The following is a 27373-nucleotide window of genomic DNA, read 5'->3' as shown; positions in this document are numbered from 1 at the left end:
ATTTTTCCTGTGTGTTCATATTTTCTTTTTTTCCTCTTTTGTCAATACATTTCTGAAATATCCTTCTTTCAACATTGCTAAGAAATTTGAATTTAGTCTAAGTTATGAACACCTGCATGAAAGACAGGAAAAGTAACTGCTACTGTTAAAAAAATAAATTAGAGTCTTGTAAATAAGTTCATAATCTGGAATATGATTTCATATGCCAGAATTTATGAGATGTCCTGGTACTGAAAACATTCTTAATGATTATGTCATTTTCTAATGAAATAGCCTGACTGTCATTCTGCTGCTATTAAAAGGAAAAAGTGTGTGCAAATCACCATAAGTGCTGGAAAACACATTTAAAAGGCAATTAGAATATTTTTATAATTATTTTGAAGGTGTTCTCCAATGGAAACAAACTTCTCCAGCAATTTATATCTAATTCAGTTTCAAGACACTATCTTAATTTTAAGAATTGCAATCTCTGCTATATATGTTCTGCTTATATAAACTGTATATATTTATATATATATAAATGATATATATGCCTACAAACATGATGCTATTTCCTTTAGTAACAGCTTAGCACTCAAGAACTATAGCTTTATATCACTGATCAAGACTAAACAAAATAAAAAATACATAACATTGAGAAATTACCTCTACATATGTGAAATCAAGCATTGTGTACGTGATATATATATTATCACCTAATCTTGAATTATTGGACTTTGGGACAGTTAAGATTAACTCTTTCACCATACAAAGAATATTCATTGCAACAAGTGCTCCTCCTTACAAGTTCCTTTAATCAGACCATATATATGTCGTTACAAGCATGACAGTTGAACACCACGAATAGTTCAGGCTCTGCATGTGGTGGTAGAATTCAAAATAATGAAAGTGTAACCCCGAATAATGATCTAACTAGCCTGCAACATTTAAGAAGGCAGTACAACTAGTAAAGTTAGACAACTAAAGTGGACTGCATAAAATGTCCTCCTTATGTACTCTGCCTTCAAAAATTATGATTTATCCCATGTTGTTTTCCTCAGAAATAAGGCTCAAACCAAAGTGAAGGTATTTGTCTTTCTGTAAGAACAACCAGATCTACTTAAAATTCCTTCTTTACATCATGATCTTTATATTCAAAGAACAAAAAATTGAAAGAATCTACCACAGATCCTCCAAATAAATAATTTTCCTTCTGAAATATCAGTTAATCTTTAAAAGTAAAAACCCCAAAACCTAGGCTTTAACGCCCACGGAAACATTACAGGTTGCCATTAAAATATAAACTACAACATGATTCAACCTGTAATTTGCTCACTGGATCATACTGCCTTTTTTGCCCTTAGAACACATCACCTAGTTATGAAAGTCATAACCTGTTTTTTTTTATTATTATTTTGATTCCTAAACAAGTAATTACAATAAATACTTGAACTTCCCCTAACCCTCTCATTTCCTATGCAGTGAATGGCTTACACATGGAACTAATTAAAACTGTACCTTCCTTATTCTTCTATTTCTTAAGATGATGTAGATGAGTCAAAATATAGATTTATTTCAAAAAATCATCTTCCCACCACTTCTAAAACCTCTTTGATAGAGTTGGATGTGGTAGTGTAATGTCTGTTGGCAAGAACATGACCTATTTCTAGAATAATGTGTCATATATCAACCCACAAGTGTCTATATTCTTTTTACTGTTTAAGTCCCCTCTATGGTGCGTGTGATACTATATTTGCCATCAGATGAGCATACTCCTGATGTCTTGGCAGCCAATGACCGGGCATCTATTCCAGCCATCCAGCAGTGGCAATGATGAGAGTTTGGAAAATACAGAAAAAAATGTAAAATACTACCTGGCAACTTAAAGCAGCCAATGACACTGAAATAAAAGTATGGCTGAGCTCTTCTTTGACAGAAAATACTGGAAAAGCTTTGTTTTCCCAGTTTATCACTGTCAGCTCTCTTCCCTTCCTTCGCACATAACCTCAGAACTTAACAAGGCCTCCAAAAAGAGTATCCTCGTCAAAATTCAAAAAGCAACCCCCTAACCCCATAGATCATTTAAAGTGTCTTGTCTTTACTTATGTCAGTCTTCTATGCCCCAGCCTGAACTTGGAAGAACTGCTCTTTAAAGGAAGTTTAAAATTCAGTTTTCTTCCGTTTTGGTTAACCTATTCATGCCAGCCTACACTGCCATTGCCGTGTACCTCTCTTTCTAACCATGCGATGCAACAATGTAGCAACCGTGCAGAGCAAGGTAACTAACACCCTGCCTATGGCTACAGAGAGAATTTTCCCAGTCTACCACCCACAAGTTTTTGAGTGACATTTGGACTTTCTTCTACATAAAAAGATGTCAGCGTTGCTGGCATTCTGCAGCATGAACCTTAGGATATGATATCTACTGTCTTGAACAAGAACTGAAAGATTAAAATTAAAAAATGCATTATAGATTACAGTATAAAACATTACAGAGACATAATATAATACATTATAGAGACATTATGGAAGACAGAGGTATGTTCGGCTGTAAAATGAGTGGCTCCATTTCCCAGATCACAGTTATAAGGAGTGCCTCTGGTTTGGCTGTAAAACTAGACATCCTGTACTCATCTCTGGAACGGTTTCAAATGAATGGAACACAAAGCATTTCAGGAGAAAGATAGGAAAAAAAGGGAGTATATATCTTTGAGAGTGTTCATATGTTGCACACATGTATTTTTGCCTGTAATCATATATCAAATAAGCTACAGATACAGAAGATGAGTAAAAGAATTTTAATTTTCTTTATAAGTTTGTCCTTCAAGACAGAGAATATTGTCCGTGGTTTTGAAATACTTTCAGAACAGATCACAAAATATAAATGTACATAGACAAGGGTAGGCTGTCAAATTGGTTTTTAGAAGGCAATTCTTAGAAAAAGGCCCTAATGACAAAGACATGCTTTTAAGAGGGAAATGTTAAAGTTTTATTTTTAAAAATGGTAAATTGTTGTTGTTCTTATGAGGAAATATTAACCAGCCCCACTTCAGCAAATGGAGTGAGAAAGACATTCAAGAGAAATCTGTTTTATTCTGTAAATGAATGAACCTAGCTCCCTCCACTGAACTTGATGAATCAGTAAATGTAGTGGTCTGAATTTATATGTCAAAATTGAGTGAGATGGATCATACATTCTGTGATTCTTACGGGGAAATCTTTCTGCAGTTTCCATCAAGACAGGAAAAAAAATACATTGGTGAAATTATGGTAAGACAGTGTTTTCTGTTTTTTTTGACCTACTGTTCTAAATATATATAGTTGTAGCCTTAAATAGCTTTTATATAAAAAATAGGATAAAATATCAATGTCATTTCTTCTTAAAATTAAATGTACTTTATTGCAGAGTGAGGGCTATTATCCCCTTACCTGGTCATTCTAAGTGGAAAAATTTAGGAAATCACTTACAGGGATTTATCTGTTTATTGATATATATTTTAATTTGTTACTTATACCTAAAACTTAAACATATGCAAAATGTCACAACTGTAAATCACTTTGAAACATTTTGGAACTAGAAAAAATGGGCAATGAATGTTATATCCTGACCTTTTGCAATGATTGGTGCTATAAGCAGCAGCTCTTAAATACAGTTGTACTTTGATGAATATGAAATGCTTTCTAATATTTCTGAAACAATGTGAATATTAATAATTAATTACATAGAGTTAGTTCTATGAACTTTCACATTGAGAAATTTGTGGTTCAGATTGTTTTTACATGTAAGCTAAATATGCCTTACAGTTGAGATTTTCATGTTTCAGGGTGAATCCACTGTAATTTGTAAGTAATGCCATAATGCAGCCTTCTGAGCAGAGTACAAAAAAGAAGCTTGTAAAAGGGTGCTTTAAAAAAAGATGCAGAATGGGTTCTACCAAATGTAGTGGTCTGCCCATATAGGAGAGGCACTTCATCTTCTATCAAATTACAAACTTTGTTTTATCAAATTTTATAAGACATCAAAATATAATTAATTATTTTTTTTGTTTTATTCCATATTCAGTACTACAATTGTGTGATGGTGCTAAGCAACCACATTTCTAATCAGTAATGACAGGAGATAATGTTGTTTATCATTAAATAATGTATTGCAGTTGTAGAGCCTGGAGAAAGGAGAAGTGAGGTAGATGTACATTTCTTTATGTAAGATGGTGGCATAAAGAGCACAACACTGGAGTTTCTTAATATTACATAAATGGCTGTAGTGTTTAGAGAGGAAAGGCAGTAATGAATTATTAATACAGATCCATTTTACAATAGGTCTAGAAGGCCCATGTGACATCTGCTGAAAATCCAGGTCACTGGGTTGAGCAGCATCTGTGTGAAGCTGAGTATCAGTTCTTGTGCATGATTTGAACTCTTTAGGTCCCCCTTTCACCGCTACTCAGTTACCTGAGTAAATTCTCATTGATTTGGCTTCAACTGTGAACAGAAAATGACAATATTCCTTTTGAAAAAAATAAATACATTCATTATAGTTTACTAGATATTTAAATGTTAGATTTTTGCTTTCAGCTGTGTTGAGTACCCAATTTTCTATAAAAGGATAAGATAGAAAAATTGAAGCAGAATGCAAAAAGCAAAATGTTGAAGTATTATGTTCTGCTTTTTTTTTAGTTTCATAGGTAGAACAAAGTCTGCACTTATCCATAATATAATGAAATCATACTGGTATTCTAGAATAATTGGTGTGTTGGGAGCTGCTGTAAAACCACGTGTATTTGGGGATAAGAAGAACTACCCTTCTTAGAGATAAGGAATATTAATTGGCCTAGCAAGGTTTGAAGAGCAAAAAGGATAACAGCACAGAACTCAGAGGCAATAAATAATCCTTCTATGCAGCTTTCATCATAAAAGCAAATCGGCAAACAGAGATGCTGTTAAACATTATAAATACTGGGAAAAGCAGAATTATAGCTGTCTTAATCCTCAGTGAGGCAGTATCCTCAAAGTAACTCCATTACTGTTACGTTTTTAGGGTGAAGAGACTAAGCCCATGACTTCCCTTTCCATTTTATCATGTGCAAATCTTGAACTTAGTAAGCTATTGAAACATATGTACAATACATGTGTTTCTGTGTGTAATTACCATTGTAATACTCAAGCCAAGCCAGTATATTACAATAAACTTGTCTTTTTAGTTTGTGTTGCTGCTTATACTTGTACAAAAATGGTCAAAAAACTCTTAACAAGTCAGTACTTGTTGGGTACACTTACATATTGTATCATCTTGCTCAGCTACTTGATGACTATACAGGTCACCAATAAGAAAGAATTAGAATTAAACAATTTTGCTTATTTAATTTCTATAGTTTTTCCCATTTAACATGAGTTACAACTAAATTGTACATCTAGTTAATTTGTTGTGATTATCTGACATATACTGGAATTGTTCATGAGCCAGACAAAAGTTCCGGTTCTGGAAAACCATGTTATTTGTGAGTAACCAGGAGCCCATGTAAGGAAAGAAACCAGTTTTAAAGCACAGCATTGATAATTTGGATTTTTAGTTTACCAGCAACTATCAGGCAGACTTAGAAAGCCATTCATCCATGTAGAACTCAAAGGCAGAAAAGTGTGCCTGGTATGTAATGAGACATTCTGTACTGTGGAAAAAAATTTGATCTTTTTTGTCAAAACCATACAGTGAAGTCAAGGGAGAGTGGATGCAAGGAAAATATTTCCAAGTCTCAGTGAACTAGTGATAGTACTAACCTTACTAGTATTAGTTTTGTCCCTTGTTTCAGTCAGGCAATTCAGTTGATGCATCTAAGAGAGCAAGGTAGTTAATAGAATACAGATCAACAAAGGTCAGAGGGAAGCTTTGAGAAATGGTACAGTAATACATCTCAGCCATCAGCTGTGGAGGCAAACTATAAATGATACAAGGCAGGAGAAAAAAGCATGTTCCCTTTTTTCAGTGGCACTGTAGTCAAAGACAAAGCAACCTACCTGCTGTGTTTTTCTTCTAATTGGCAAGAGGACCTTACAGCAGCTGTGTAAAAATGCCAGATGCCACACATGTGCTTTTTCTTTTCCCTAATTAATTTTGTTGAGTATCCTCTCTGTTTTGCCATTGACTGTTATCAATAATTCTGAGACCCTTAGAGCAGTCACCTGTGCAATCACATCTATCTCCATTATCATCTTCTCCCCTCTCTTCTCTTCCTGAGTCCACATGTGTCAGTTTTCTTCCATTTATCTACTGCTTTAATTCTAGACCTCTGTTACTGCATTGTATCACATTGCATTGTATAATTCAGTAAAGTCTATAGAAGTTCCCACAACCACAGGAATGGTAGTTTCCTTAAGTGAAATTTATGGCATTCCAGTTAAAAGCAGTTTATTTCAAATGAATGTTTTTGCTAAACATTTTTATCAGGTTCTGTCTGTTACTTACATGTATGATGTCAAGTGCCCTTTCCTTGACTTGTCTTTTTGTGCCATTACGATGACACAATGAAGATCCAAAGCTCAAGGGTGTCTTTTACTTACTGTAATATGAACATAGGGATTGCACATTCAAATCTGGCATACAATCTCATCTTAATCTGTCCATAGGGTTTACACTAACAACGTTTGCATTAGACAGAGTTCAAAACTGGACAACCTCATTTTACTAGGTGTGTGAGGTTTTTGAATGTACCATCACTACAATGTAGTCATTGTACGAATTATCACAGTTTCAAATTATTCACACAAATTACCTTAATTTATCATTCCATATCTTTCAAGGCTTTGCTTTACAAATTATCTGGCTTTCCATATATATTTAAAGCTTACATTAGGTAGATCTGCAATACCAAAGAATATTGATTATATACTCATTTTGTCGTTTCCTTAAATGTTACGCCACTGATTGTGGGAAAATTAACTGTAAACTAACTCAATAACTACATTTCTTTGTTTCATAATTATATGAAATCTTTTAAAGTTTGTTGTATAATATTAGCAAATACTGAGTTACGTAAATTATTTCTTCTTCAGTTGTTGTAACAATACAGTATAGAAAATTGACTTGAAATCACAGGATAGATCAATAAAAAAACACATTTAATTTATTCTGTGTTTAATGCCATTATTATGAAGTAAATTCGTCCTAGAATAGCCAAAGGAGGGAATGATTTCACATAAAAACGTGATTGTGAATATTCATTAAAGCAATCGCAACTCAGAAATACAGCAGAGGCGTTTAAAATGGCTTACACAGGTAGAAAAAAATGACATCAAAGGGATGGATAATAACTGCCATAGAGAAGAAAAAACTAGAACTGCTCTTTTAAAAGAGCTGTGTGTTGAGCTATCTACTGTATAGTTCCCTTCTTCAATAAAGGGAGGGGAAAATAATGGTTATTAAGCACTTAAAATACTTAATAAACATGTCAGCAGGCATCTGTTAAAGACTTTATGTTGTGTTCAACAAAACTTATTTTTTTAATAAGAAAAATAAGCAGAAATCCTTCTTTTCAAAGAATAAAAAAGGGACAAAAAATCATAAATGGAATTTACTCTTATGATTGCTTGATGTGGCTGAATGTTGAAGTGTTTGTGTAATTCAGTAAATATTTAGCAGGATACTTACATTCAAGCATGAGAGATGTCTGAAAGAATTACTGTAGTTGATATTAAACAAACAGTGAATTAAGGCCTGAATGTTCAAAAATGCAACTTATGATTCTGAACGGAGATAACAAAACTATTTATACTAAATAATGTGCTAAATAATATCTAGTGGCTAAACCTTTGTAAATGTTAACTGAGGTAGTATTGGAAGTAAACCCCAAATTTTTGATTGCTTTTTTTTTCAGAATCCGTAGAATTTTTTCTAAAAAACATATGCCCTGAAGTTAGTTAAATATCATAAGGTTCAATTCAGAATCCCAAACCCCTTGATAAAACAGAAATATGTCAATTTTTACCCAATATTCCAAGTTATTTTGCATTTATGAAAAGTACACATACCTTTACTGCTGTAATATGCCATTGCCAAAGACAACTTCTAATGTTAGAAATTTTGAAGAACTGCAACATGCTGAAGATTTTTTCTCATTAGAGGGTATTTGTGTCTTAAAGAGAAAAGAAACTACAGAAGATTATGCTTATGCCAGATTTACTAGGATGAGTGCTTCCCTTACGAAACTTAATGGCTTTGGTCAAAAATTGTTTATCTCTGACTCATCAGATTGTAATGTGGTACTTGCAGATAAGCATAAGAAAGTACACCCATGACATGCAGAAATGTTTGATATAAAAGTTTTAAAATGCTTTTACTGTAGGTGTTCCAGTACCAGAGTATTTTGCAATTTCAGTCTTTATTTCCCTCCATCCTACCCTAAAATTAATAACAGCTCAGAGATCAGCATTTTAAATGTAATAAAAGACTTGTTTGTTTTATCCTGTTGTTTACTAAAAGAAACTCAAAAGCTTTGTATAAAATACATTAACCAGTGTACTCTAAGTCGTTTAGCTAAAATCTTGTTCTAGAATACCAAACGTATCACATGAAGTGTAAAGGAGCATAACTTACATAGTCGTGAAGAAAACTTGAGGTCTTGCTCTTTTCAGCACCAGTTTTATGTAGCTGAAAAGCTTTATATCCAGATTATCTTCTGTCTACAGGATTTTCCAGTAAAAAAAAAAAAGTAATAGTTAAACAAAAGTGCTGCAGTGAAGGTAGAGATCAGGGCAATTCCCAAAAAATTATTCTCACCAGATAGGTTAGAGGACACCGTCCTCTTGTATAAAACAGTAGAGCACTAGTGTAATCATAGAGCTGTGAAGGTGATCCCATAAATGAGCCTTTGCTTCACAGTGGCTTCAGTGCGCCTGTGGCTTCTGAGACTGTATTTACACTCAGTAAGCTTTTATAATAAACTTTTTTGCATGGTAGGAGAAGCTTGTCACTGCTACTGGACTTCTGTTTTTGCATGCTTTGTTGGGACATAGAAGAAGGGCTAGTATTCCTTCATGCATGGTGACACTTATAAAAGTGTGTCTTGTATACATGACTTTTTTTTCATCCAACACTGATTTCATTAGACCTCAGACATGTTTGTTCTTCTCTGAACTACATGTGGTAGACAGGAAGTTATTTTTGCTAAAGGCATGTTAATAGATAGAGACATGACCCCTCTGTTTTGGGGGGATGTTTTAGGAGCCATGGATGCAAGCCATTCTCTTCCAGGAACAAAAAAGCCCCAACTTCTCACCTTTTGTTTTACTTTATTAATTTATAGCATAGATACAACTAAAGAAATCAAATAAATGTGGTCTATAATTTTATGCCATGCCTGTCATTTAAATGCTGTTTGAAAAGAGCCATGGTAGAAAAGATGGTGAGTCTTCATTGCCACACATTGACGATTCATATTTATACACTACCTCTTAAATTGCTACTTCCTCTACATTCTTAGAGTGGCCAGAGATTTCTTGCTTCTAACAGTGGATGGAGCTGGGGAGGATGGAAACTGGAGCACTCAATGACAGAGCACTCTAGATGAGGCAAACGGGTTGAAATTGAAAAGATTTATACAAAACTAGTCTTAGACTATGTAGAAAATCATCATTCCTGCTCCTCACATACTGCCAAGACATACAGAAAAACTTTCAAAGGCCTAATCAACACGGATTCCACTCTGCTTCAAACACTTCTGTCCAAAAAAACCATATTGTCACTGCTGTGAACTAACTCCTTCCCACAGATATGTACTTGCAGAATTAATCCAAGTGATGTGTGCAAATAGCCTGCTTACTTTGTCAGGGTGATCAAAACCAACCTTTAAGAATCCTACTTTTCCATTTTTCCTGAAAGATGAAGGCATGAACATGACATAGAAAAGCGTAATACTTTAATTTCAGAAGTTCAATTCCCTAAGTTAACTTTTCAGTTCTGAAAATATTTTGTTACTAATGTGGTAAATTTAATTAAATCTTTCTAGAATTGATACATTCTTTGAGTTCTGAATAAATATGTAGGACCAAATTGTGGAAGCTTTACACATGCTGAGCAGCAGTTAGCACAAATAACTAGTTATTTTTCTTCTAGTGATGTTATCCTCAAAACCAAATACTCTTCAGTATGATTAAGGTATCAGACTCTGCTGGAAGTAACTCCCAGCTTGTATTCTTACATTCTGTGAGGTTTAATACTTTGCAGCATTCCATAATTTTCCAGTATTAACTGAAATGTTATCTACACAGAAAGGTGAATGACTGAAATTATTTATTTGAACACCTTTTGTACTTACTTCCCTAACGTGTCAGACTCTATATTAGTTTGTCAGGAGAAAACAAAATTCTTCAGAATGTGCTCATTTAAAGAAAAATCATACAGTGCCTAATCCACACCCAAAACCAAGAGAGCTATGTGAGAGTTCTTTAAATTCCGGACTCTAACTGTGGTGATGGAAAGGGTACTTTTTCTAAATGAACTATGGTTTTTAGACAAGAATGATAAATAGTCTTTTTAATAGTATAAATTTGTACATGGGACAGACCTACTTGCTTTTCCTAGTGATTACTTTATCACTCTGAGCATATAATTTCTAAAAACGTTCAAAACTGTTTTCTGTACGTGGCAAAGATAAATTGTTTGTTCATTTGCTTTAAACAGAAGCTTTAATGTTTGGAGTCTATGCAATCAATCTAGTTTCAAGAGAAACACAATCCTGTAAAAAACATCATATAAATGAAAGGGGAGTGTGTTTCTTTTTAAATGCCATGTCTTTCCTTTGTTAGGTATTATGTGTATCTGAGTATCTTTTTTCAATATTTTGCCACTTAATAGCAAAAGTTAAAAATGAAAAATCAGCAATGTGCTTACTGATTTTAGAATAAATATCGCCCTTTTTCAACATGCTGGTTGCAGATTAATCCAGCTGCTACATTGTCTGCACATCTTAAAGAACAGCAAACATGGACAGTGTCTTTACCAAATGCAGTAAACAAACACAGGGTTGTGTTATACACACAACTCCTAATCTCCTCTCCTTCCCTTCATGCCGTGTTCACCCTTCCACTGCCTGTCTGGATCCTAACTTCAATGGCTGTAGTTTGGTGTGTATGTGTGGGGGTATTCAAGCCCTTTGCTGAAAGGAGCATAATGTCAATGCTCCTATACTTGATAACATGCTTTTAAATCTTGCTCTTAGTCTGCAAGTTACATTCAAATTTAGTGTATGATGTGGTGCATTTTATGTCTGTCAGAGCCTTGTTTGTTGTTCTGTCACGCCTAAAACTAGTTGTTCAGTTCCTGGTCTGCATTTCTTGAACCAGCTGTGGGTGTGTTTATTAGAGCCATTGGATCTCCATTATCAGCCTGGGCCCTGTCTCTGATCATCCTGTGCCTGTGCTCCTTCTTCTACATCCCATGTTCCCGGTTCTCAGGGCTTCCACTATCAGACCAGGACTGTATTTCTCTACACAACATCACTACATCAGTCATAAATACCTCGTTATAAAAGGAGTAACTGCTTACTACTACTATTTGTACAAAAACTGTAAGCCTAACATAGAAATAATCAAATGTAAGCTAACTCAAACACAGCCATTAGAAAAGAAAAATATGATTATTATTTTTTTTAGAAAAAATAAATTAGACCAATTGTTGTCACAGCTAAAGCAAATAAAAATAAATATGTAAGCATTCAAGACAGGTTCAGACAAGACAAGTCTGACAAGACTCTGCTTTGAGGACTTGCAAACTCAGTGGCCTGTTCCTAGCAATGGCAATACAGTATTACTGGGCTAGAAGGCTACAGTAGCTTTCAATTTACCTCTGCTTAGCAACTAAGGCATCTAGTGTCCCTCTGTGGGCTTGACATTAGGGAACTTTCCAGCTTCCATTTCCTGCATTACCAAATTTTTATAAATTTTGTAATTTAAAAAGTAATGGAATAGACCTTGTAACTCAGCATTCTATTCTAGGTGCAGTTGTATAGGGTATAGTGAGTTATTCCTGCAAAGCAGAATACAAAGATTCCTGTTTAGCTGCAGGGGATTAAGTCTTCTTACCTGTGTCATCCCATAGCAGCCTCTTTTTCATGTGTTTTCGGTGATGGTAACAGGTTCACATCCCTTCACCAAGAGTAAAAAGAACTACTTCATCTCTGTCCTCTGTGAGATCTTTAAGCAGCCAGCCACTGGATAAATTAAAAGCACATTACTTCCTTCTTACTATTATCTGCTTTGACTAAGAGGGCTAGAACACCTGATTATGTACAGCAATGGCAAATATACATGTAAGAATTATTGCTGCTATGCTGTTTTAATTATATATGGGTACCTGAGCTTTTAATGTATTTATGCATTGACTGCAACGTCTCTGACCTAAAACAGGGATCTGCAAAGTAGCAGTTAAGCAGTTAAGCAAATCTCCTTTTTTACTTTAAAATATTAGAGCCATGCTTGTTTCTGAATACATAATTATTCATATTATTCATTATGAAACAAGATATATAACCTACATTCTCAAAAGAACAAAGGAAACTTTTTTTTAAGAAATATATTCTTGATTCATATAGCTAAACTAGGAAAATTATTAGACACAGTGGTCACACAGTAGGAGGCTGCCTAATGCTTGGCAGCAGTATTAGGTATTGAATATTGCTGTGACTCCATTTTTTCTCATAGCTTTAGATGCTGAGAAGTGCTCTTCCAGTAAACCTCGTATTTCTTCCATGAGAGTAGAAACAGCTTTTTTTTTTCTTTCTTTCTTCTTGTTTTGGTTTTGTTTTGTGTTTTGTCTGTTTTTTGTTTTGGGGTTTGTTTATTTGTTTTTTCAAAGGAAAAGATCCCTGGCGCACAGGTAGTTAATTAGATTCTGGTGTCTTAATCTCAGAAAGTACCCTCTCCTGTCCAAAGTGGGAGGAAAAAAGGAGCTGGATTCAAGTATCCTGAAATAAACATCCCATGACAGTTGAGCTATTCTTGGGTATTCCTCCTTGCTTTCAGCTCTACTCCGGGAGCATACAACTTTACTCTGATAATTTTAAGAAAGGAGAACTTATATGGCAGGTTACATATACTAGTGTAATGACTGCGTATTTATTTCAGTTACTTTTGTAAACTACCTTTAATAACAATGCTTTGAGGCCAACAGTAATGCTTTAGAATTCTATATAATCCATAACATATGCAGCTGATATGCAATTATAGGACTTTTGCTCAGAGTGACTACTGGACTTGGCTAGTTGTGATCAAATTATGAAAAATCCATGTAATAGAGGAACTTTTAGATTACCAAGAAAGTTGCAGGAAAATGTTTAGACCCAGAAATAAACCCTTTTGTTTCTGCCTTAATGTCAGAGAAGCTTCACAGTAGAACAATGATGTAGATGAGAAGAAAATGTTAGAAGAAACAGAAATACAGGTCTTGGACTTAGAGATTCATTATGTTTGAGAAGGGAGAAAAACAGTTGTATGAAAGAATACCTATTAGAGCAACATAATGGGGACATTAAAGATTGAGTAGTGCTAAGAGCCAGGCTGCACACATAAATTATAATAACGTTTCATGCAACTTGGAAACAAAGCAGTGGCAAGTGGTTTGAAAATTATGACAAAATTACACCTGTTGTTATTCTCAACTGGTAAAAAGGATTAGTGATTACAAGTTTGTTATAAACATGTTCAATTTCTAGTTACAAAAAAATTCTGAAATACACCTAAACCCACAATATTGCAGGTTTGGGTTTGTAACTATACCTGTTCTGGCAAGCAACAGCACAACCAGGATATATATTATGTCTAGAGCTGGGTCGTGCTGGTGTGGTAGTGTACTACCAAGTTTGATGCAATACTAATTATGTTGTAATTTATGATACTTTTTCTTATACCATTCTGCTTGGAACCTATAAGTTTATAAGCTTGTAAACTTAAAGAGATAGGTATGATACTTGTCTCAATGGTTTGGTTTTTTTTTCAGTAAAAAAAACAACAAAGGACTTAACAGAGGAAAAAACCACATACCTCTGCTTATTTTTTTTTTTTAGTGACTGTATAATAAACTTTAGTTTTATTGAGCTGTTGACTAAGTTATATATTGACTGACTTGCTGTAAAAGTTACATAGAAGTAGGCCCTCAGAGGCAACTGAAGGTAGGTATGTAGTAAATTAATCAGCCAGCACCAGTACGCTGTCTCAGTAGGAAGCACAGAGATATTTTGGGCAGAAGTAAGGCAAGCAAACAACTAGGGCTGGCATCATCTGCAGAAAAGAGGGAGTGCATTGATGGTAATGTGATGAGATGAAAATCAATAAGTAGTGGGGAGCTAAGATGGGAAAGGTTTTGAAAATGAGAAGACCTGAACATAGTGAAAGAGTGATTCTTTTCTTAATAGAACTTTAGTTGGGCTGAGAGAACGTAATAACCAAGTCTCATTTTAACCAATATTTTTTCTAAATAGATGACAAAATGCTTTGCAAAAGATGTTGGTAGCGTTACCTTAAAGCCGGAGAACTGAAGCTAACTAAAGCTAGTTCCAGGCTATATCTCTACTGGTAAATAAACAGTCCAGGAACATTTGACTGTTTCTAGGGCCAAACAGCATGCACAGCTTACATCCCAGGCTCTATCCCATACCTCCCACCCCACAGCCAGGATGATTCCCATTAGGTTGGTTGCCTATTATTAGGAACAGTCCGTTGTACATGCTATTCCTTGAACTGTGCCCCAGAGTTGTCTGAGAGCAGGCTACTACTTCAAGACAAAATCATGCCAGTTAATCATAACACTGGATTCATGTCTGAGCATGAGCACATTTTCTGGTGCTTTGTAGATTCCCTGGTATAAGTCAGCTTCCAAGACCAGTAGTGGCATCCTAAAGAAGAATCAGTGTGATGGTCCCTTAAACCCCATCACAGCACTGTATCTTCCATATGCCAGTCACTCTCAGTCATTTGACAGCTAGGTCATTTATGAAATACTGCGTTCAGCTCCTCACTCACCTGCTGTTTTAGGGTGAATCCTTTCTCCTTGTATTTCTGTTGCTTGTTGGTGGCAGCTGCTGTCTTTTCATGGCTTGATTCTGGGAGTGTGTTGAGGAAAATAAGGTGCCGGCCTTGACTGGAATCAGCACAAATCCCCCTGAGAGTCCTGTCTCCATTGTCAATGGGCTAGTACCTAACTATCTGCTTCAATGTATCATGGGATAGTTGTTTTGATTCCTAGCAGAATGCAAAAATGCATTATTGCTGATACACATTTAGTTTTGCAAATCAGTTCTGTACATAGCTCTTCTTAACAGTGGTGTGATTGTTGGTAGATACCATTTGCAGACAAAAAAGATAAAAAATATATTCCTAGATTCACTGCAGTTACAGTTTTGCTACTGAGAGCATTAGGACTTCAGTTTGTTTTCCCCTGATAGAATAATTTCTGGAACCAGAGATACTGGCAGTAGAGACCAAGGAGATTATTTTCTCAGTAAAATGTAGAAGCTGTTTTCAACAAAGCTCTCGAAATCTGTATTATTATCTGTATTATTAGTACATCATGTACTGTCTCTACAGCTGTAAGCATAGAACACATGCTAGAAACGATACATTCAGTAAAATGTATGCAGAGACCAAAGAGGCAGAGAATCAGTCTTTATGGTGTAAGGTTTAATGTATCAATATATGAAGTAGGCAATTACCGATGAGAAGCATCACGCTGCTAGCGTAACTCATTTCAAGAAAACTGTGGCTGTTAGAAAAAATTGAGAAGAGATTTGACTTGGAGAGCTGAAGCAGATGGATAATCTGATCCCTTTATAACTGGACTTCTTTAGTGAATAGAGACTGAAATGCCATCTCTTCAAGTGACATTCTAAACACAGATTCTTCTAAAATGAATGTTTTAAGGTTTAATGAAAATACTGTCTTAAGCTAATCAAAAAGCAAATTCTAAATACATTATTAAAACTCAGGACTAGTTGCAAATACCAATTATCAAACCAACTTTTGATGCACATTCATAAAATAGGAGTTGAAGAGATAGTAATGAATTATTTTTCTTTGCAGTAATCTCAAGTCATAAGCTCCTAGCTCTTCAGTCTTCCCGTTTATCCCCTAGGAACTGAATTATTCCTTAGTTAAAAAGGCACAGTACTAATATTATCCTTTAATCGTACCACTGATGTGCCAGATCCTGTTACATTATATCCAGTGTGACATCACATGGCAAACAGTATATAGCTTCAGCCAGCAATTTCTTTTATGATGCCTGGCAGTTTATAAATCTAGTAACATTCTGTCCTTGATAATGTAGATGTCATTTCTTTGCAATACAGTCTTTTCAACAAAGTACTCAGTCCCTTAGACATGCACAATTTTCGATAAATCTGCTTTGATGAGGTGATGAAGGCAGAGTTCAGATAATGTTTCTTGTCTGCTGAAGGCTGTAGGTTCCCTTTTAATAAAATTCTGCTGATAAGAATAAAACAGCCTCTTACTCAGGTTGTAGTAATCAGAAATTAGGCTGTTTGAAATAGGACCTTAGTTTTGCCTAAAAGAAAATTGCTCCTCAAAACGAGACATGCAGATTAAAGCCTTTATTTCTATGTCCACTTTATGGGTCTATAAAATAAGAATCACCTTGGAAGACAAATCAATTTTAATGAATATTGTGGAAAAATGGTTTTGAAGTAGCTGAAGTAAGATAAGCAAAGGGTTTTTTTCCTTCATCCTTAGGTAATCAGGAAAGGCTATGGACCACATTTAACTGAAAATGGACATCTATGCAAAGGGTCAAGCAAGGCTACCCTTCTGGAATCACTAGTAAGGAGGCAGTTACGCCAGTTTTCTTAATTGCAAGTGAACAGGGATAATGAAAAATACTCTCATTCTGTATTTACTTTCTTGCAAGCATGTCAGGTTTTTTCCTCCCTCCCAGGTGGATCTTTTGCATTGCATACCCTGCCTCTGTACTGAGAGATTTTTGCTGTACTAGTCTCATACATTAATCCACTGAATTAGGCAGTGTCTTCTGCATGAAACCACAGCTGTCTTGAGTTTGGAAGCCAGGCTTTAGAGAACCTTTAGGGCAGGATCTTAAAAACAACTTAAGAAAACAAGTCCTGCTGAAAGTCATTTAAGCATGCTGGGAAATTGCCTCTTTATCAATTATGCCTAACCATTTTAATAACATTTCACACTGCTTGTGATTGCACACAGAAGATGAAAGATGAGCTGGCTGTTGAGAAGAGGTAAATAAACTGGAAGTGTAAATCAGTCAGGTAATTAAAATGCTGACTTACAGCAGCACTCTTTGCTATGATAGAGACTCTTGTGCAATGACACTTAACCTTTGTGAAAAGGTCAGGTTTCTACTTTCTGAAGCACTGAAAGTGTTTTTATTTTGATAATGATTGTGCATGTCAGCCATAATATTCTTGCTTCTTATGCTTTTCTATATTTAATTGGTACAGAAAACACTCAGGGATTTATTCACCTGCTTGAACAGTGTCTAGTGCCATTGGTAGCATATCAAAGGCATTTGAACACAGCTGGGAGATAAAAGACAGGACTTGAGGAAAGCCTATGCTTTCTGGACTAGCAATTGGATGCTATGTAGAATGTGGTGGGCACATCAAGTAGGACTGGACAGCAGAATGATGCTGTCAGATACTTCAGTTAAAAAATAACTCAGAATATGTGTTATTAGTACTGATTCTTCCTTGTCCACTTTTTTTTTTAGGCACATCTGAGGAGTTTAACTCATAATTTTTATAACAAAAATTATATCTGTACTTTCTCAAGAAAATGCTATTTGATTGAAATCTGCTTTTTTTTTTTTTTTTCCAGATTATACTTCATTCTTATGTTACCTATTCTTACATAAAATAAATACCTATGTTTCTGTTGCCTGGTCCATTGAAAATGAACATTCTGTGCTTCAACACCATCTCAGTAAGTGGCAATTTAGAAAGCTTATTTCATATTGTCTTTGTCTGTAGCTCTGAAGTTTGGGGTCAAGTTTGACTAAAACTCCTTATATAGCAAAAACTCATTGCAACTTTTATGAAACATTTAATTAATTTTTTGCCATAGTTCTACATGCTTAATTTCATGACTGTCCTCTGGCTTTTACATATTTCCTAACTCCTCATATAGCATTTTCTTACCCATAACTTTTATCTCTGAGATGTCAATTTCAGCTTTTGTCTTATGTAAAAGTCAGTCCTGAAGAAATGGCCGATGGTATATTTGTAACTCCATTTAAATTATCACTTCTTGCAAGCTCCTCAAAAATCTATAGGTTTTGGTTGTAAGAATGTTTCCTTTTCTGTGTCCATTACAATTATTATTGATTGCACTATTTAATACCAACACGAGAATCCATTTCCCCCATTCCCATCAGAATGTTTTCTTCTAGTGAGTAGTTTTATTAGCTTTCCTTTCACAATTAATGAAGTCCTTTTCATTTTATTTTGGTTTTTATTCTGATTCTACTTAGAGAGTAGGTCACTGGCATGCCTCTCTTTCTGGTGGTTCTTAGTTCACTATTTTGTTGTGGATATCTACATCAGGACAGTACTTCTGGGTGGGCTTTTGTTGACCTCACATTGTCAAACTATGCAGGCTATGGATATTCAAGGAAATATACTTCTCTCTATAGCCATAAACAAAATCCCTTTTCTAGTTTGAAGTGTTCCTGGATTTTCACTTTGTTAGCTGATATGCCTTCTAATGGAAACTCCATAGTCATTCACACTACTGCGAATCTAATACCCCTCATCAGAAGCAGTATCTGGGAGAGAATGAATGCATAGGTTAACTACTGATTACCTTATTATTACATCAACTCAGGCTATAGTTTGTTCACACAAATATTTTGCTGACTTTCGAGTTAACTTAAGACATTTTTCTTATTATTTCAGATAACCATATGTTCTGACATATAATTTCTAACCATTTCAGAAGTGGGATAAATGGAGCATTTGGAATCGGTAGGTAAGTGCAGGAAAATGCACCAGATACCTTTTCCCTTGAATGTTCTTTATGTCACCTCTGTGCTACTTGCTAGAAGACTTCTTTCTTGAGTGCTTTCTCTATGGTTAGCTTTGTTTGCCTTAGGGGACTTAACCTGTTGTGAGTTACAATTCAGTTGAGGATTTTGGCCAGTAAATCTGAATCACTTCATAAAGAATAAGCACTAGAAAAAAATGCAGTCTATGGTGTTACAGTGGAGTAAGTACAAGAACTAAAAGCTACCTTTGGAAAATTTGGACAATGCATCTATCATGCCATAATTTTCCTTCTGTTGCATGTGCCATAAATTCCATAATCTTTCTCATGCTCTTCATGAACAAGCTGTGTTACTTCATTCTGTGTTTTCTGTCTTCAATTTTCAAGTTGCATTATATAATTTTGACTAAAACTAATGTTGATCTTAATGCTTTAAGCATTGCAGATTTTTGAAAAACACATTTGTATTAACTACAGAGGAGAAAAATACTAACAACTCAAATCATTATGTTTGTTTTCCTTCAAACTGAACTGACTACATGGTAATGCAGGCTAAATGCCTTTCTCTCCCACACAAAGTTTAATTCAGAGCGTGACTTCTTCAGTAAGAATGTAAAAAAGCATAGACCAAGGAAAGTATTAGCAAATTCTGTATCTTAGTTCCACTTGTAAAATATCATAGCAGTATTTAAATTTTTAAAACCTACACATTTTTTCAGCTAAATGTATGCTATATTCAGAAAGCTAAAGAAAAAAGAATATCCATAGATGGAGTGGCAGTTCACCCCATTCACACCATAACCATGAAATAGGAATGGCTTTTTCATCTCTAATACATGCTATTTCTTGTAATTACAGAGGTTTGGAAGTAATTTAATCCATCCCATGAGTTATTCTTGTCATAAATTCTTATTCCACATTGCCTAGTTGCCTAGGTTTTACCATGATATTCAGATGTCTAGTCAGGCGTACCCATTTGTCTCCTGCCTACAGTCCTGCTTGAACAAAATAGTGGAGATGTTCTACTGCATAATTTCTGTGTGATTTATTTTTTGTCCTTAAAAAAAAAAAAAAAGAATAAAAGCAAGTCACTTGCTGAGAACTCATTCTTTTGTCTTATGATACATCTTTATATTTGGTATTGCTGAACCTGCAGGTTATTTTGGTTTGGGTGTTTTTTGTTTTTGTTTTCCTGAGGTAGGAAAATAAAGATTGGATTAAACCTCTGTATTTAAGTTCTGAGTTTGGTTAAGAAACTGACTGGTTTGCAGCTGTTGGCTGTTTCCCCAGACTTTTTAAAGGCTCTAAATAAAACACTTATTTTGCCCAGTTTGGCAGTCTGTGTTTGAATCAGTTGCCAAAATGTATGTCACCTGTGAGGGCTATGGACCTGCTCAGCTCCTAATGGTCATTCCAGGGGGCCATGATCAGTCCTGAAACATGTCTGTCTTAGGAACACTCTAACATCTCATGCAGCACAAGACACCCATCTTTAGGCAAGTAATTGAGCTGCTGATCTCTTTGAGGGATTGGATTTTCAACACCAAACTCATGTAGACACTTACCTGACCACAAGATTGCTTCTAACCTATGATGCTACATAAAGAAACATATATTTTTAGGTGTCTCAAACTTTTATTGAATCCTGTTTTCTTACTCCCATGGAGTAGCACTGGAGTTACTAGTTCAACAAAGCAGTTAGACATATATCTAAATCAGTCTTGGCCTACAGGTGAGTTTATTCATATGCCACTTATGTCATTCATGTGCCTAAAGCTAAGCACTTCAAAACTTTGCTGGATGTAATTAGACTGTGCATGTCATTCTGTGGAAACAAATGGAACAATTTGTGTGATGAAACACTGCAAAAATTGTGCAAGGGTAGCCACATTGCTACCTTGACAAAAGTAAAACCCCTGGGACAAACCCTCTGTATCCACAACTTGGCTGAAATGGTCATGTTCCTTTGAAGACCATCCCCCTTTTTTATATCAAAATGATAAAACCCATATTTAAATGTAATTCAGCCACCACAGATTTCTTCAGCAACAGGCAAAAGTTGCAATCAAAAGCAGATCATTATGCAGATCCAAACAGGCTGTAGGGATTTTCTGTCTTTTCACAGCAGAAGCATAATATTCAGCTCATCAACAGTCCACCGAGGCCAGGTATTTATACTCCTGATGCTTTACATGCCCTTGTTTCATGTCATGAGTCACTTCAGGGTTTAGTAGACTTTCTATGAATTCTGAGGAAAACATATTATATACACTTCTTTCATGTTGCTGAAATTCATATGCTTGGTTTAAGAGAGACTTTAACAACACTTGACTTTTATGTACATTACCAGATTAGAAGTTAATGCCTTATGCAAAGTTGAATGATGAACATAATGTTTTCTTTTTTAAAAAAGGAGTAAAATCATTTTACACAAAACAATACAGACATTCCTAGCATTCTGTGAATATTAAAACATTGCATACACTTGCTCTAGTGAGCTCCTTTGCTGGAGAAAATAAAATGAAGAGCACCTACTACTAAGCAGTTTACCTGTTTACTAGCTTATATGAAACATGTCTGTGAATTACCATGTCTTCTAGATCTTTCCTTGGTAAGCACACAGTTTAATAAACTTGATGCAGTGGGAAGAGTTCCCAGTTGTTTGGTTTTTTTCTTTCTTTCATTTTTTTTTTCCCCTTCTCCCCCCCCCCCCCCCCCCCCAGTTTTATGGGACATATTTAAGGCAACACATTCAGGGAATGGTGGTTTGTCAGGTGTCTTTGCTTCAGGAATTTAAAGTGATAAGTCAGCAACACATTTGTGTCCCCCCATATTCCCTTTTCTTTTGCTGTTTGGTACACAGATTGCTGCAGACACAGTTGAGCATTAACTTAAATTGCAAACTGTAGACATGTGTGCTAGAATTAAATCCTAATGTTACTAAAGTTGATGAGACTTTTGACATGCACTTCACTGGTACTTTTTTCTGTTATGTGTAAGTAACACAGTATGCCAGGTGTAGCCATAGCCTACTCTTACTAATCTGTTGTGATTAGCATCTGAAGTGGTTGTAGCTTTTTGCTTGAGAGAAGCCTAGACAAGTCCCACTGACTCCTCTCATGTTTCTATTGTTTGAAAATGGGAAGGTGGGTGACCAGCAGAAGGATAGGCAAGGGCCAAGTATGCAGGCTTGCATGCAAAAGGGGCTGAAGAAAAGAAAAATGACAGTAGTTAATGATGAAAAAGGGGGATATTAAACCAAGGAACAACCTGAGCAGACAAGAGGCACTAAAGGATTAAAGGGCAGCTGAAAGGGTGCAGAAGGGAAAATGTAGTGTTAATAGCAGTGAAAAGGAAGAGGATGCAGTACCAACATCATAACACATGTTGTGATTAGAACAGTCCATATGCATTCACAGCTGGAAAGAAAAATGGGAAGTTCTAGAGCAGGTATAGCACATACAGATTTCTTAGTCTAGGAGCATATTTAACTATTTTCTGAATTAAAGCTTACAAGAAAGAAAGGTGCAATAAAAAAGAGCAAATTCCCTAGCTTCCCTTTGCTGAACACAAAGGAACGATATTACTCCAGCTTCAGAGAGGAGTTAAAATTTAAAATGATAAAGCTGAGGATTTGGAATTATAAACAATATGTTTTCAGAGATATATTAGTGCCAAAAGCCATGCACAGTCATAACCATCATGAGTAACTGCTTGGTAATTTAAATGGAAAAATTACATTAAAATACAAAACTTAATGATTTCTTAATGCAAAAATGTCAAAGAGAAAAATTCAAAAAGAAGAAGCACATGATAATGATTCTATAAATTATCCTAGTTAGCAGTTAGTTTGGGAATGAATGCATATTCTATGTGGTATGTACTGTTGCACCACAGTTTGTTCAATCAAGTTACTTTCTAATTTTCAAATTTTGAAACGTAATATGTAATTATGCTCTACTTAATATCTTCTATTTAGCTGTTGCTTTAACTAAGGCCAGATGGACTGCAATTAGATTTCAAATGGGAACATTTAACACTTTTGAAATTAAACTGATTATTCTAATTCTTCATGAAAGTGATAAAAATAGAGAGAGGGCAGGAGACTTGCAAAAGTTTTAGCCAAACCACAGTACATTTAAAAAGAAAAAGGAAGTCCTTTCACAGTTGTTCTCAGAAGAGCCAAAATCTTAAAAAAAAAAGTTTGCTATTGCGATAGAAGATAAACAAACAGAAGACACGATAAAGACCAGAATATCTTTTTTTCTTTAATAAAGCACATATGTACTGCTTACTAATTTTTGTAAAATGCAACAAAAGAAACAGAAAATACAGGTACTAGAATGAATCAGGCCCTGCTTGTGCATTGTTTGAGATGCATACACTCTCTGCAGATGAGGTGACCTGGTAATTCTTTTACATGTTTGATTTCCCTGGTAGCGCATGTCTGTTAATGAAGCTGATATAGGAAAAGAACTGGACAGGTGAGAAAGTGAAGCAAAGAAGCAGTTCCCTGCACACCTCTCACATTTGCCATTGTATATACTGTTGAATCTGATCATAATCTACCTTTAGACATTACTTAATCTAGCAATGGCTTTTTTTGCAATCATTTAGTTGTTCTTTTTTTACTCTGTCTTTCCACTTTCTTATAAAATTTTTCATTCATTGTGGTAGATACAGGTGGGTGTTTAAAAGCTAGAAGCCATTGTATCATCTTTTTGAATTTCTGCTGAAGTGAGGTCACATGTATAAAAGGATGAAAGACTCATTTAAAAAAGAAAAAAAAAAAGAACAACTTTGCAGTAAGGAAGCTCTTGTGAGAAATGGAAATCTTATTTCTCTTTTGCCTGTTTGTTTAATACATATTGTAGTCAAACACCACTGGACAGAAAGTAGAATTTGTCCAAAGTGTTGCAGTTAGTGAAAGTTCATGTCTGTTTTGGATATTAGTAATATTCCTGTCTGAAGAAGGCAAAAAAACCCCAAGTATTTAACTTTCTGAATGAGCATGTCAGCTTCTGGCAATAATCTGTATCTACATATCTATATTTAGCCACCTATATGTGAATATAAAAATAACATTACAATTGGCTAGTTATAGGTAGTTCTTTGTCTAATAAAGGGAATTTTATGTTTCATATTTTGAAGCAGCTAAGCACTGCTTAAGTCTGAATTTTGGACTTCATGCTATGATGAATTATATCATGGTGAATTAAATTATATCTGGTTAATTTAGAAGTATAAAATATTTGTGGTTGAGGGTGTAGTGAGAATGAGTTGATGACCCAAACCTCGTCAATGTGTACCAGTGTTTAATGTGGAACTTTCTTTAGCTTCATATATAGCAAAAAGTGTTAAATAACGTAACAGACTAAAATTATTTATAGATAGATTCAATTATTCTAACAGTGTTCTTTTTTGCTTGTTTTTTATGCTTTTTAACAGTGACACACTATTCTTCAGATATGTTTCTTTTATAAGATTTCCTGATAACAAAAGTATTACACTTATTATCTTAAACGGATTTTGTTTTGTTTACTCTTCAAAAAGAAATGTTTCATATTTAATCTATGAGTAAATATCAAATAAGATCTCAAGTAAGGCCTAGGTAAGGCAATCTGATTCTAGGTCTTAATTGCTTTACTACTACTACATAGCAAACAACAATGAATATTGCTACTTATTTTCAGCATTCACTTCATATCATCCCTGTTCCATTACATATCTTGAACTCATTGCCTATATAATTATTTTTTTCATAACCCATATAATCTAAAACCAGTGAGGCTGGCTGCATAAGCAAGAATTTGCTAAAACAAGCCCTGGATTTCTCAGCCAGATGTAGTGGTATTTCAGCATGTCTTGAAAAAAAAAACCCGAAACAGAATTGTAAATAAAGTCTCAAGGTGACTCAGATAAGAAAGTTATTTGTGAAATGAAAAACAAATAATGGCTGACACTTATAGATGAATTCAGATTTTTAACTCTGCAAAGAAATGCAAATTTTGTTTAAATATTATTTAGCATTAATTCCCTTTTTGTAATTATGCAGCCTCTTTGGTGTGGAATCAGAATAATTTATTAAATGTTAAAAATGCAGTACAAGATAATAATTTACAGCTTGTTTGTAAAGTCAACTCAAAGCTGTTATCTTGATATATAATCCTGAGTTTCTGAAATTCTAACCCTCTAGAACTGTTTGCATTCATTCACTTTAAAATGAGCCAATGGAAACCAGCACAAAATTGATTATCTAACTTTAATAAGTTTATGTTTAAGGAAAGATTAATCTTTTCACTCATGTGTCCATAGCTAAGCAGGAAGTTCTTAAGGCACCTGACACTACATTGTATGTGGTCAGAAGAGGAATGTAGGAGCAGGGATCATTCTAGCACTCCAGAAGGGGCATTTACCACCCCTCTTTTTGAAGTTGAGCCACTACACAGTTGCAAAGCTCCAGGGGGATGATGCAGACCATAAAACAGTGACTTGATGTCCCCAGTGCATTTTTTATGAGGGTATCACTGACAAGTGTGAATTATTTATAGGTGGCATGCAAGCAAGTGTCTGCTAAACTTATGGTACCTTCCTGAGAGATGACAAAGACCATCAAAAATACAGGGATGGGTGGAGAGGAAGGCTGAGGAGCTGAATCACTGAATCACAGAATGGCTGAAGTCAGAAAACACCTCTGGAGACTGTTTCAGCCAGCCCCTGCCTAAATCAGAGTATGGTCACCTACAGCAGGTTGCCCAGGACTGTGTTCAGTCAGGTTTTGAATATCTCCACAGATGGAGACACCACAACTTCCCTGGGAAACCTGTTGTAGTGTTCAACGACCCTCAAAGTAAACAACTGTTCTCTAATGTTCAGACAAAATAACATGTGTTTCAATTTATGCATATTGCTTCTTGGCACCAATGACAAGAGTCTGTTTCTCTTCATTTTCCTGAGTCTCTCTTCTGCAGGCTGAACAGTCCCAGCCCTCTCCATTTCATCTCATATGCAAGATGTTCCATGCCCTTAATACTCTTAGCGGCCTTTCACTGGACTCACTCCACTAAGTCCCTTTTCCTAGATTTTCATCATTGTTAACTTCTCTTGCAAGCCTTATGTACTGAATTTTAACCTAGATCAGTCATAATTTTGCTATTGCAATGGGGTAAGGCCTACCCCTGGCACCACTGCTCAAGTGAATGAGACCCAGAGGACACCTACGCAGCTCTGCCTGTTTGGGTTACTCTGGTACATATGGGAAAGAAAGAAAGAAGCAAAGATAACACAAGTTGTCATGTAACTGTTAAGAACTTTACATTTGCATCACACATTTGGGGGCTGAGCTTATGACTTATGTAAAATATGCTAATTATCGCTATGTATGGGGATACCCTGGATCCATGTGGACATCTGAAATGGACTGGAGAGGCTGGAGCCTTAATTTTTACAAGTGTGTAGTGTGTGAACACTGTAGCATAGAAATCACTAACCAGCGGCTGTCCTGGTACTGCTTAGTAAATAAATTTGAGACCCTGTGACACTGGATGCTGTGGTTCTGTTCTTATGGCTGCAGCACCCAAATTCTCCCATGTCAGATTGATTTCACATTTTACATAGGAACATCATTGAAGAAAAAGTAGGAATGAGATCACTGTATGGCTGTGTCCAGAAACTCAGCAATACTCATTAATTACAATGAATAATATTAATTAATTAGAAATATCTAAATTAAATACCCAAATATATTATGACAAAAAAGTTTTTCAAATTGGATAGAGATAGTAATTTTTTTATTTTCTACAGGTGATGTTTTTGAATAATTTTTCAATACTTGTGACATTCAAATATTTAATTTAATATTCCTCTTTTGTTTAAGAGAAAAAAACTAAAGGGAAATTAAAAAAAAACCCTTCAGCTATTCAAACACCGTAATCCAGGTGGTATTGAGCTTAATGTATTACTATTACAAAGTCTCTGGAGGAGTTAAGGGAATAGTTCTTTGCAATAAGTAGAAGAGAAAGTGCATTGTGATGAGGAAACTGTGGAGGGGCAAAGAAGTGTAAGGATGCATACTAATAGAGTTTTGTTTTTACCTTCAATTTATACTGCATAATTGAGGACACCTACTCTTCAAAAAATCATCATTAATATTACTGTCACATAGGCACTGATCGAGTTTCCAAAAGGCAGAAACAGTGGAAAGTTAAAGATCTTTAAGTGTTTTTTTATTTTTACTTTTTTCTGCTATGGGATTTTAAACTGTTGAGTTTTTTCATACTAGTTGAAGGACTTCTGACCTTCATGAATTAATGAGTTACAGATAAAAAAGAAAAGAGAGGAAAGTAGTAAAGATCATATTAGCCATAGAGACTATGAAGATTGTACT

The 27373-nt window shown here is 35.1% G+C and overlaps 1 long non-coding RNA gene across 1 annotated transcript in view; it reads left to right on the top strand.

The window, feature by feature from the left end:
- The window catches only part of LOC129735431 (uncharacterized), a 64630-nt gene that overhangs the window by 19013 nt on the left and 18244 nt on the right, over positions 1–27373 (top strand). The window contains exon 2 of the long non-coding RNA XR_008731069.1: positions 18900–18972. This is a non-coding gene — a long non-coding RNA (uncharacterized LOC129735431). The remainder of the gene's footprint in view (positions 1–18899; positions 18973–27373) is intronic.

This window comes from Falco cherrug, chromosome 2, assembly GCF_023634085.1.
Source record: "Falco cherrug isolate bFalChe1 chromosome 2, bFalChe1.pri, whole genome shotgun sequence".
NCBI lineage: Eukaryota > Metazoa > Chordata > Aves > Falconiformes > Falconidae > Falco > Falco cherrug.
Note: the sequence above shows the minus strand (reverse complement) of the source record. Positions and strands in the feature narration are given on the sequence as shown.